The sequence below is a fragment of the Giraffa tippelskirchi genome, chromosome 12 (assembly GCF_054371585.1).
Source record: "Giraffa tippelskirchi isolate mGirTip1 chromosome 12, T2T-mGirTip1v1.2.pri, whole genome shotgun sequence".
Classification (NCBI taxonomy): domain Eukaryota; kingdom Metazoa; phylum Chordata; class Mammalia; order Artiodactyla; family Giraffidae; genus Giraffa; species Giraffa tippelskirchi.
This window is the reverse complement of record NC_137286.1, coordinates 15,321,945-15,335,140: the sequence shown is the minus strand read 5'-3', so window position 1 is coordinate 15,335,140 and position 13,196 is coordinate 15,321,945. Positions and strand designations below refer to the sequence as shown.

General features: G+C 37.8%; 1 protein-coding gene across 21 annotated transcripts in view; it reads right to left on the bottom strand.

The window, feature by feature from the left end:
* The window catches only part of LOC145529023 (uncharacterized), a 1,122,255-nt gene that overhangs the window by 587,111 nt on the left and 521,948 nt on the right, over nt 1–13,196 (bottom strand). The gene's annotated exons all lie outside the window — the stretch shown is intronic.

Sequence of the window (13,196 nt, the reverse complement as noted above, 5' to 3'; positions counted from 1 at the left end):
CCTGGTTCCACCTCAGGGGATATATATATATATAACAATATCTTTGACTTCTTTACAGAATTAAACCCCCAACAAATGGAAGATGTTAGCATTCTTCACTTCACACAAGACCACCTGAGGCCAGATTAAAGGACCAGAGAAGCTCATCAAGTGATTTTCTGACACACGGGTAATGAGTGTAGGACCATGTTGTTGCTGTTCAGTCACCAGGTGACTAAATACCTAAGGGTGACAACACTTAAGGGTGGAAAATTTTCCTACCTTGCAGAACACTTTTCTTTCTACTTCAGAATTGCTTGCTTGATTCTACTATTTAAGGTGTTTTTTTTTTTTTAAGTAGTGATGAATAACTCTAATAATATTAGAACCTCTTTAAAGGTAGAGAACTTATTTATTTTCATCTTTATCTTTAAACTCTGGGAGGGTATCTGGCCTATTATTAGAGACTCAATAACTACTTAGTTCATAAATGAATTAGAGGATGAATAAACAAAATAGTAAATAGATTTAATACAAATGAAGATATTCTACAGCGTCACAGAAATCTAACATTCACATCTCTTTTATATAGGCACACTGTTTTTCAGGGTTTATTTTCTTTTTAGAAATAATATAGATTATATGATATATTAATAATTAATTATCTCAGACATACTTCATGTCTTCCTTCCTAACTGAGTTCATGACTCAATCCTAAATTATCCATGGTGAAAAGGTACTGGATCTAAGACAAAGGTGTCTGAAATTCTACAACCAAATTTTAGCTCTGAGACTATTCTTAGAAAACTGTGGTTGGGCATAAAAAAATCAAGCCATTTAACATTTCATTTTTCAAAAGAGACAAATCTGTTTATCTTAATACGAATGAGAAGATGCCATGAACATTTTTAAAATATGTAGCTTAGTTTCATGATGATGCTCTTATGATGCTGTTAAAGAGATGTGGGTAAAGTGCTGCACTCAATAAGCCAGCAAATTTGGAAAACAGCAGTGGCCACAGGACTGGAAAAGGTCAGTTTTCACTCCAATTTCCAAGAAAGGCAATACCAAAGAATGTTCAAACTACTGCACAATTGCCCTCATCTCACACGCTAGCAAAGTAATGCTCAAAATTTCCAAGTGAGGCTTCAACAGTACATGAACCTAGAACTTCCAGTGGTTGCAGCTGGATTTAGAAAAGGCAGAGGAACCAGAGATCAAATTGCCAACATCTGTTGGGTCATAGAAAAAGCAAGAGAGTTCCAGAAAAACATATACTTCTGCTTTATTGACTACACCAAAGATTTTGACTATGTGGATCACAACAGAATGGAAAATTGTTAAAGACATGGGAATACCAGACTACCTTATCTGCCTTCTGAGAAATTTGTATGCAGGTTAAGAAGCAACAGTTAGAACTGGACACGGAACAAATTGAGTTTGGACGGCAACAAACAGACTGGTTCCAAATTGAGAAAGGAGTATGTCAAGGCTGTATATTGTCACCCTGCTTATTTAACTTATATGCAGAGTACATCATGAGAAACACTGAGCTGGATGAAGCACAAGCTGGAATCAAGATTGCCGGGAGAAATATCAATAACCTCAGATATGCAGATGACACCACCCTTATGGCAGAAAGCAAAGCCTCTTGATGAAAGTGAAAGAGGAGAGTGAAAAAGTTGACTTAAAGCTCAACATTCAAAAAATTAAGACCATGGCATACAGTCCCTTCACTTCATGGCAAATAGATGGGGAAAAAATGCAAACAGTGACAGACTTTATTTTCTTGGGCTCCAAAATCACTTCAGATGGTAACTGTAGCCATGAAATTAAAAGACACTTGCTCCTTGGAAGAAAAGCTATGACCAACCTAGACATCATATTAAAAAGTAGAGACATTACTTTGCCAACAAAAACAAGAGTCCGTCTAGTCAAGGCTATGGTGTTTCCAGTGGTCATGTATGGATGTGAGATCTGGACTATAAAGAAAACTGGGTGCCGAAGAATTGATGCTTTTGAACTCTGCTGTTGGAAAAGACTCTTGAGAGTCCCTTGGACTGCAAGGAGATCCAACCAGTCCATCCTAAAGGAAATCAGTCCTGAATATTCATTGGAAGGACTGATGCTGAAGCTGAAGCTGAAGCTCTGATTATTTTTCCACCTGATGCAAAGAACTGACTCATTGGAAATGACCCTGATGCTGGGAAAGATTGAAGGCAGGAGGAGAAGGGGACAGCAGAAGATGAGATGGTTGGATGGCATCACCAACTGGATGGACATGAGTTTGAGCAAGCTCCAGGAGTTGTTGATGGACAGGGAAGCCTAGTGTGCTGCAGTCCATGGGGTCGCAAAGAGTCGTACTTGACTGAGTGATTGAACTGAAGTTAGCTTCCTGGTAGCTTAGCAGTAAAGAACCCACCTGTCAATGCAGGAAATGTGGGTTCAATCCCAAGTCCAATCCCTGGGTTGAGAAGATGCCCTCGAGGAGAAATGGAAACCCACTCCAGTATTCTTGCCTGGAAAATTCCATGGACAGAGGAGACTCACAGGCTACAGTCCATAGGGTCACAAAGAGTCAGACATAATGACTAAACAATTAACAACAGAGACAATGCTATTTATTCACCCAATTATTTGCTATTTATTCACCCAATTACTTCATATTCTTTCAAGCACAGCTAAGCCTCACTTCCCAGCCTCCCTGCATCTAGAGATCATCGTAGGAACAATTCTCACCTAAAGAATATGAGTACTTGGGGATGCGTTGCTTCTAGCCCGAGGATGTGAAGAACACATAACTAAGTTCAAGGTGGAAATGTGTGGGCCTCATAGTCCCTACCTGGAAAGGAGCTGTGTGGGACAGCAACTCAAACTACAACTTGCTGTTGCCTTAGCAGAAAGTACACCTTTGTTATTTAAAGACACTGAGGTTAAGAGTTTCTTTTTTTTTTTTTCCTCCTCAGCATAGCTAGAGCTATGCCAATAAGTTTAAAACTCGCTAAATATAAGTAGAAAGAGGCTGGAAAGCTTTTTAGAATTAGGAAATTTTGTGTAAACCACAGAAGTCAGTTTTGATCCATGGCCCGCTCATTAGAAACCAGATGTCATTTGATTTTGTGCTTTCTTGTGCCACGTTAGGTGGTCTTTGGGCCACCAGAGATATCCTTTCACAATTCCTTTTGATCAAATCATGTTGACAAGGTATGTCCTTTAGATACTCCTCATACCAACAAAGAGGGTCTATACTATATCTTCTTGCTATTTTGGATTATTCATTTACTTGGTATACTATATGCTGAAGCTTCTATACTTTGGCGAGCTGATGAGAAGAGATGACTCACTGGCAAAGATCCTGATGCTGGGAAAGACTGAAGGCAGGAGGAGAAGGGGATGACAGAGGATGAGATGTTTGGATAGTATCACTGACTTGGACAGACATGAGTTTGAGCAAGCTTCAAGAGTTGGTGATGGGCAGGGAAGCCTGGCATGCTACAGTCCATGGGGTCTCAAAGAGTCGGACACAACTGAGTGATGAACTGAACTGAAAATTAAGTAAAATAATCCAAGCTGTTGGAATAACTATGATTGCAATAAATACAATCTGAGGAATGTGCATAGTTGCTCAGTCATGTCTGACTCTTTGCAACTCCACAGACTGTAGCCCGCCAGGCTCCTAGGCCCATGGGGATTCTCCAGGTAAGAATACTAGAGTGGGTTGCTATTCCCTTCTCCAGGGGATCTTCCCAACCCAGGGATTGAACCCAGGTCTCTGGCATTGCAGGCAGATTCTTTACTGCCTGAGCCACAGGGAAGGTCAATTTGAGGGATAAATCTCTTTATTTTTCAATAACACTTGAGATTTAATAACTGACTCAATGTTATAGCTTAAAACCTCTTCAAATTGTATATTTAAAAAAAAACTATCATTACATTTCATTTCTTAACTGGAAAATAAAGGCAAAAAAGCAAAATTGCAATGGAATAATAATTACTAAAATTCTTCTACAGGGAAAACATTTTCTAAGGGGGAAAAAAGCATCACTTTTGGTGATGCTATTCTCACCCTTCTTCCTTCACTGTCAGCTCAGTATTATCCTAAACATTAATGACACTGAATAAGCTTCTTCCCATTTTTCCATCCCTTTTATGGAGGTTTGCCCTCTCCATAGTATCTGGGCATTTAATAAATGTCCAGGGAAGTATCTTATTTAGCTGTGGTAACACCTGAACTGAGTCTCTATCTCAATAATGCTTTCTCAATTTGCACACAAAAACAGGCTCTTATCATTTCATATGATGAGCAGACATTCACCTAAAAAACCTGGTTTTGGTAAACCTTTCAGCTGACTTTGATAAAACTCCACAGCTTAAATGTGTCATATGACACTTCAAAATATAAAGTCAAATCAAAAATCAAAAGCTAAGTAAGAAACATTAGAGTGATGCATGATTTTACTTCTAACAGGTTTTTACATGAATTGATCAAGTTTAATTTGATCTGAGTAAAATGGTAATTATATTATCTTAATTTAAAAGTGTATTTTCTTCAGAGGAACTTAAAAGAATTTCTAGACGCAATTTTATTAATGCTGTAGTTAGATAACCTTGTCTTTTCATAACTGAAGGATAATTTTAACTTCCAAAAGTATATGACAAGAAATACAAACTATCTAAGATTTCCATAGAGTGAAGCTTTGAGTAACATTAATACTTTTGGAGTTATATTAACATATAACCTTGCTAAAACAGGGAAATTGATTCAATGGGAAAATAAATAAGCTAGATCTATTAAAGATTCTGATCCCAAATAAGTTGGAAGACTTTATGAGTCCACTTGGTCAATATAAATGAGCATCTCTTTATAAAATGAGAAGGGTAATAAATCCAGACAACTCTTTCAGAAACAAAACCCAAATCTAGCAATAATTAATGATTTTGTCTCTGGGTCTGAACTCAAAACAATAGAGAGGAAAACAAGACTAATCATCTCTTGTTACCTAAGGAAATCTGGAAACTATAGGCAATGGTAGTGATAATAGTATTAACAACACACACGCACACACACACACCTGCACACATCAGACTTCACCATGCCTTCTCAATGTCTTGCAGGTGTCAAAATTAGCTTCTGAAACTCCTCTATATTTTTATTTGTTTGAAATTTTATGTCTTTTTATATTAATTTATATACAATAAATTTGCTGGTTTTGGTATAGAAGTCTATGAGTTTTGATGAATGCATAAAATCTTAGATCACCACGATTAAAAAAGAGAACAACTCTATCAGTCAAAGAAAATTTTTCTACATTGCTGCTTTGTGGTCAACACCTCACACACTCCCAATCCCTAGAACCTTCTGATTTCTTTTCTGTGCTTTTAGCTTTACCTTTTCCAGAATGTTTATAGTTTTGATGAAAAATTAATTAATAGTCAATCTAAGAAAGAAATAGAGAATTGTATTTGAGCCAATCTGAGGGTTATAACCCAGCAGATAGAAAGCTCTGAGGACTGCTCTGCTGGATAGAATTCAAAGCACAGCTATACATGTTTTCGAGACAAAGGGTCACGCATCAAAGTAACAGACTGACAGCTTACATGGTCCAGATCTGCACATACAAGGCAAGTAGTGGGTCATCATGACACCTGACAGGATTTAGAAAGGAATCTTGTTTCTTGAGAAGTTACCATGCTGGCACCAGGAGAAACTTGCTCTTTTTGGTTGAGGAGGTATTCTTGCATCTTCTAAGGAGGTCTAGTTAATGTATAATGGAGATGCACAAAGCACACTAAAAAGAGTTAGTGGCCCAAATGGGCAGAGGGGATTTTATATGCAAAAATTTTCTTATCCAGCCTTAAAAATAACTTTATGTCATATCTATACATGGGGAGAGAGACAAGAAAATAAATCATACAATAGTCTTTTATGACTGACTTCTTTCACTTAGCATAATTCATTTGAGATTTTTCCATATTATTGATTTGTATCAATAGTTTGTTTCATTTTATTGATGAGCATTACTTTATTGTATGAATATATCATAGTTGGTTTATCCATTCCCATGGTGAAGGATATTAATTGTCTCTGGGGCAATTATAAATAAAGCTGCTATAAACATTCACTCTTAGGTTTTGATGTACATACAAACTTTTGTGTCTCTTGTGGAAATAGTAGTGAGATTGCTGAATCATATGGCACAAATACATTTAACTATGTAGTAAACTGTCCAACTGTTTTCCTAGTAGTTGCACCATTTTACATCAGCAATTAAGAAGCATTCTAATTGTCTCACATCCTCATCAGTTCGGTTAAGTCACTCAGTCGTATCCGACTCTTTGTGACCCCATGAACTGCAGCATGGCCGGCCTCCTTGTCCTTCACCAGTTCCCGGAGTTTACTCAAACTCATGTCCATTGAGTCAGTGATGCCATCCAACCATCTCACCCCCTGTCATCCCCTTCTCTTCCCGCCTTCGATCTTGCCCACCATAAGGGTCTTTCCAATGAGTTAGTTCTTCACATCAGGTGGCCAAAATACTGGAGTTTCAGCTCCAACATCAGTCCTTCCAATGAATATTCAGGACTGATTTCATTTTGGGTGGACTGGTTGGATATCTTTGCTGTCCAAGGGACTCTCAAGAGGCTTCTCAAACACCACAGTTCAAAAGCATCAATTCTTCGACACTCAGCTTTCTTTATGGCCCAACTCTCACATCCATACTCGATCACTGGAAAAACCATAGCTTTGACTAGATGGACCTTTGTTGGTAAAGCAATGCCTCTGCTTTTTAATATGCTGTCTAGGTGGGTCATAACTTTCTTTCCAAGGAGCAAGTGTCTTTTAATTTCATGACCGCAGTCACAATCTGTAGTGATTTTGGAGCCCCAGAAAATAAAGTCTGTCACTGTTTCCACTGTTTCCCCATCTATTTGCCATGAAGTGATGGGACCAGATGCTGTGATCTTAGGTTTCTGAATGTTGAGCTTTAAGCTAACTTTTTCACTCTCCACTTTCACTGTCATCAAGAGGCTCACTGTCATCAAGAAGCTCTTTAGTTCTCCACTTTCTGCCTTAAGGGTAGTGTCATCTGCATATCTGAGATTACTGATAGTTCTCCTGGCAATCTTGATTCCAGTTTGTGATTCATCCAGCCCAGTGTTTCTCACGATGTACTCTGCATATAAGTTAAAAAAGCAGGATGTCAATATACAGCCTTGACATACTCCTTTCCCGATTTGGAACCAGTCTGTTGTTCCATGTCCAGTTCTAACTGTTGCTTCCTGACCTGCATACAGACTTCTTAAGAGGCAGGTCAGGTGGTCTGGTATTCCCATCTCTTGAAGAATTTTCCACAGTTTATTGTGATCCACACAGTCAAAGGCTTTGGCATAGTCAATAAAGCAAAAATAGATGTTTTTCTGGAACTCTTCTTGCTTTTTTGATGATCCAGCAAATTTGATCTCTGGTTCCTCTGCCTTTTCTAAATACAGCTTGAACATCTGGAAGTTCACAGTTCACATACTGTTAAAGCCTGGCTTGGAGAATTTTGAGCATTACTTTGCTAATGTGTGAGATGAGTGCAATTGTGCAGTAGTTTGAGCATTCTTTGGCATTGCCTTTCTTTGGGATTGGAATGAAAACTGACCTTTTCCAGTCCTGTGGCCACTGCTGAGTTTTCCAAGTTTGCTGGCATACTGAGTGCAGCACTTTCACACCATCATCTTTTAGGATTTGAAATAGCTCAACTGGAATTCTATCACCTCCACTAGCTTTGTTCGTAGTGATGCTTCCTAAGGCCCACGTGACTTCACATTCCAGGATGGCTGGCTCTAGGTGAAGGATCACACCATCGTGATTATCTGGGTCGTGAAGATCCTTTTTGTACAGATCTTTTGTGTGTTCTTGCCACCTCTTCTTAATATCTTCTACTTCTGTTAGGTCCATACCACTTCTGTCCTTTATTGAGCCCATCTTTGCATGAAAGATTCCCTTGGTATTTCTAATTTTGTTGAAGAGATTGTTAGTCTTTCCCATTCTATTGTTTTCCTCTATTTCTTTGTATTGATCACCGAGGAAGGCTTTCTTATCTCTCCTTGCTATTCTTTGGAACTCCGCATTCAAATGGGTATATCTTTCATTTTGTCCTTTGCCTTTTGCTTCTCTTCTTTTCACAGCTATTTGAAAGGCCTCCTCAGACAACCATTTTGCCTTTTTGCATTTCTTTTTTTGGGGGATGGTCTTAATACCTGCTTCCTGTACAGTGTCATGAACCTTGGTCCATAGTTCTTCAGGCACTCTATCAGATCTAATCCCTTGAATCTTCATGAGGAATTGCTAATGTCAGCTTTTTTGTTTGTTTGTTTTAATTATTCTCACTGTGATTTTAATTTTTGTTTTCCTAGTGACAAATTACATTGAGCATGTTTTCATATGCTTATTTGCCATCTTTATATCTTTTCTACTAAAATCTCCATTCAAATATTTTTTCTACTTTGAATTGAGTGGTTCGTTTTCTTATTTTTGAACTTTGAGTGTTTTTTTATACATCTGGTGTCTCCTTCTGAATTGTAATTACAACAGGTAATGAAATCTCCATCCAAGATCTTATCAAGAAACTCTTACACATAGTTTAGGTGACTTGCTCAGAATTTTGTAGTAATCTGTTGTAGCAGTAAATCAAGTCTATGTTTTATCCAATCATGCTTTTATTCTACCCCAACTTCTTTGATGAGAATGTAAATTGGTGTACCTTTTTGGAATTTTATCAATGTCTACCACAACTTGAAAATGTACAAACCCTTTGACCTAGTAATGCCATTTCTCAAATAATTAATCAGTTACTTAATGTATCAAAAGTGAACTTTTTGACTTAGGATAATGTTACTAATTGGCGTACTGAAACTGTTATTGGATAATAAATTTTAGCAAAATTATATGCATAGTTTGATCCATTTTTTAAATAAAAATTATATGCAAATCTGCTCAGTCAGTAAATATTCACTAAATGTCTTCTGTTTGCCAGAACTAACTGTGCTGTATACAAGGAATACAGAAATAAGCAATCATGCTCTCAGAAGAAAAGAAAAATCACATAAAAGTGCATTAGACCTTATGGATAGAAAATAAAGTGACAGTTTAGGGGACAGAAAAAAGAAAATCATGATCATGTGAAACATCCCAAAGAAATCAGTTTACATTATTCCTCGGGGGCATCTGATACCAAGTTAAACAATGAGCAAATTATAATAGTGACTAGTGTCTGTGTGGCAACAGAAGCAGCTAGTTCTAGAAGACAAAAGTTCAAATCTTAGTTATGTCAGTTTCTACCTATTTTAGACCTCATCTATGAAATGTGGATACTACAATTATCGTGTGAATGAGTGAAATATCCCAAGGCAGCATAATGGCTGTCACAGAGTAAGCACAAAATAAATGTCAGCTGCCATTATTATTACCATTATTATTACTGTAACTGAGCAGGACCCTGTTGGGACCCTCCCATGATAGACCCCAGCCCATGTTTGCTGCCTGCTTCTTGATTGTAGAAAATACTTTAGTCTCCCAGGCCTCACCTGAGTCTCACAAACTGGCTCAAGAATTAATGACAGAAGAAATGTGAAAATTAGTAACAAAAAATATCAATTGGGCCAGGAGAACTGGTAACAATTCAAACAATAGAAGAGCCATATAGCAAAGTCATAGAAGCTTCAGTTTCTTTCTACAGGACATAGATAACAGTGTCTGATGCCCATTCCTGAGCTGTTTTGCAGATACTGAAAATCCCACCAAATGGTAGAAATAAACTGCAAGACAACTGTGAACACACAGCCCCCAGACTGTCTGGAGCCTGACAAGTGATGTTAATTAACCCTGTGACAGGACCTTGTTACCACCATCCACCAATCAGAGCTCTGTGCACCAGCTGATCACACACCCTGTGACTCTGTCGTTCACCTCGCCCTTAAAGTCTCTTCTCTGAAATTTACCCGGGTGTTTGGGTCTTTTAAGAATGAGCCACCCATACGTCTTGCGTGGCCCTTGCAATAAACCTTGCTCTGCTCCACATCCCAACATTTTTTTGGCCTCGCTATACATTGGGCACATGAATTTGAGTTTCAACAACATAACTGCTATCTGCATGAAGGAAAAATGGTTATTTTCAGTCAGGCATATCAATCATTTTTTCTCTATCTAAAGCAGACTTTGATTTCTAGGCATTTAATTTTAAAAATGTATATTTATTTACATCATTTATTATTAATTAAAAATGAATATTTTGTGAGGATCATGGGAGTGGGGAGATCATTTGAGATATTCCTCATTAATATTATCTTCCTTTATAACTAGAAGGATACAAAATTTACCCTTTAAAGAAATATGCTTGAACACTGAAACAGTAAAATTGGTATCCCTGAAATAAAAGGCTTGGTTTGCAAATAATAGGAAGGTTGCAAAGGGCTTTGAAATTTCATGGCTTCTAATAGCTATAATTAAGGGATCAGTAATGACCACAATTGCATAAGGATCATATAAGGAAATGAGTCACTCATCCTAATCCTTAATGATATTGGAAAGGAAAGGTTACATACTGGCAAATTTGTTAACATTTTCCTCACACTTCAAATCTGTTCCTGAAAGATAAGTGCAGCTGCTGCAGAGAGAATTACAAGATAAAAGCAGTCTTGGGTTCTATAAAACTTAAAGATAAAGTTGTTATCCCTGAGGTCTCCCTCAATGCCTATGCTCGATGCTTCTGCAATTAGCATTGGCAGTTGATGTTATAGAAATGAACTGCTGAAAGGGCATGCTGTTTGAGTAAGGAAATCCTCTAAACAGAAAAAGACAGAAGTTGTGTTTTTTTTTTCTATAAAGCAAGGGGGAATAATAATAGGAATTTATAAAGTATGCTTTGATTGCAAACTGGTCACCTAACAGTGTTTTTGAATTGCTCGTTATGCTGTCATGTTGCTAAACTCTCTTGACTTGGAAAAGATAAATATCCACAAGACAAAGAAATTCTTCAAATATCTTCCTGAAATTATTGAATTACATGATATAGAGTGACTATAAATCTGTTTTTATTATTCCCCCCTTTTCTACTGCTTTAGCTTTATTTTCACTTCAGAAGGAAAAGGAAAATGGTTGTTAACGCGACATCAGAGACACAGCTTCAAAGATGTGTCCCCTGTGGTCTTCCAATTCCACTTGCTGTCTCTATAATTCAGGAAGAAACAAGACTACCTGTTTCATTCCAGCAACTTGACAGCTCTCCTAGTTGAGCTAATAGATTGTAAAGTCCCTCTTAAGTACTTTAGACACAGAATGTGGTTGTATTCTTGCTTCTGAGATTCTTAATAATTAAACTTGAATGTGTGCTGTCACAAAAGGCTTTTCTCCTTTTAAATCTCTTTGAGTTTATTTTCTACAAAACCAGTTAAATTTTCAAGAATGTTTATACCCTTAATTGCAAACTCCTTAAAGACAAGGGCTGTTTACTTTTTTTATATCCTCTGCACCTAATACAGTGCCACGCACAATTGTCAGTGCTCGACAAATATGTAAGGAAAGGAAAGAGAAGAGAAAGCGAAAGGAACAGGGAAATTTCCTACAGTGAAATAATAACCAAACAGCATAATTCCCTGAACTTTACCCTTGTTCTGCTCAAGAAATTTTAAATATTAAATTGAACTTTTTATTTAGCCATAAATATGAATTTATTTAAAATTATTTAAAACTTATCCTACCTGAGCCAATATGTAGCTTCAGAGAATATTTAGTATTATGCTGTAATCTCTTCTATGCCATTGTTCCTAAAAATACCATTTATTGAAATCCCCATCCCTCATTTTTAAAAAAAATAAATAAAATGTTTGGGGCTTCCCTTGTGGTCTAATGGTTAAGAATAAGCCTGCCAATGCAGGGGGACATAGGTTCCATCTATGGTCTGAAAAGATTCCATATGCCATGGGGCAACTAAGCTCACGTGCTGGCAACTACTGAAGCCCACACACCCTAGAGACTGTGCTCTGCAACAACAGAAGCCACTGCAATGAGAAGCCCCATGCATTGCAACTAGAGAATAGCCCCTTTTCACAGCAACTAGAGAAAGCCCATACACAGCAAGAAAGACCTGGTGCAGGCAAAAATACATATTAAATAAACAATTTTTTTATAAGTTTGGACTGTTTTTTTTTAAATATAAAAATTATCCATGCTAAACCCAGTCTTCTCATCTTTGTATCCTTATGACCAGATACCTATATAGTTAGGGTTTGGTAAATGTTGAACTGAATCAAGTAATTTTTAACCCAGATTAAATGTACACATCTCCTGAAAACCCCTAAGGGTATTGGGGACAAGCTTTCCTGGAGATGAACAAGTTGCACAACTTGAGGAAACCAGGGCCACCTGGGGAGTAAAATCAAGTGTTCTAAGTTTTTCCTTGCAATCCTGCTTCTGAGTCTGATTTTGCCTCCTGAGGCCAGGGAGGCCCTGCTCTAAGGGCAGCACAGGCAGTCTCACTGACTCCCACCACCCAACGCCAGCACCCTGGGCGCTGCAGCTGGAATACTTCCCTCGATGAAGAGGAAAGGAAAAGTGCCTTTTCGGAAGTGCTCCTTCCGAAGTTAGTGTGCTCCCATTATCCAAGAGGCCGTAAACCATTGGTCCAAATGACTGCGTGCTCCTTACAGTGAGCAATTTGATGCATTTCTCTTTAATAAATGAACTTTATTTATTAGCTTAGCTAATAAATAGCTTAGCATTTGGAAAATGTGTTTTTAAAAAAACTAAATACATATTAAAAAAAAGTATAAAAAATTATAGGGCTTCCCAGGTGGCTCAATGGGTAAAGAATCCGTCTGCAATGCAGGAGACACAAAAGATGTGGGTTCGATCCCTGGGTGGGGAAGATCCCCTGGAGTAAGAAATGGCAACCCACTCTAGTATTCTTGCCTGGAGAATCCCATGGACAGAGGAGCCTGGGGGGCTACGGTTCACGGGGGTCACAGAGAGTTGGACACACCTTATCAACTGAGCACACAGCATGTAAAAAAGTATAAGCTTACGCATGAGAGTTGAACAGAATCCGCCACCCTCACAATGTACCTTTTTGGCATAAGGAATATACTTAGTTGGTTATTTTTAAGAAACAGCAGAGAAAGAGAAGCTCTGAAAATGTAATAGGAGTTACCCTTTTACAAGAGAAATTTACACT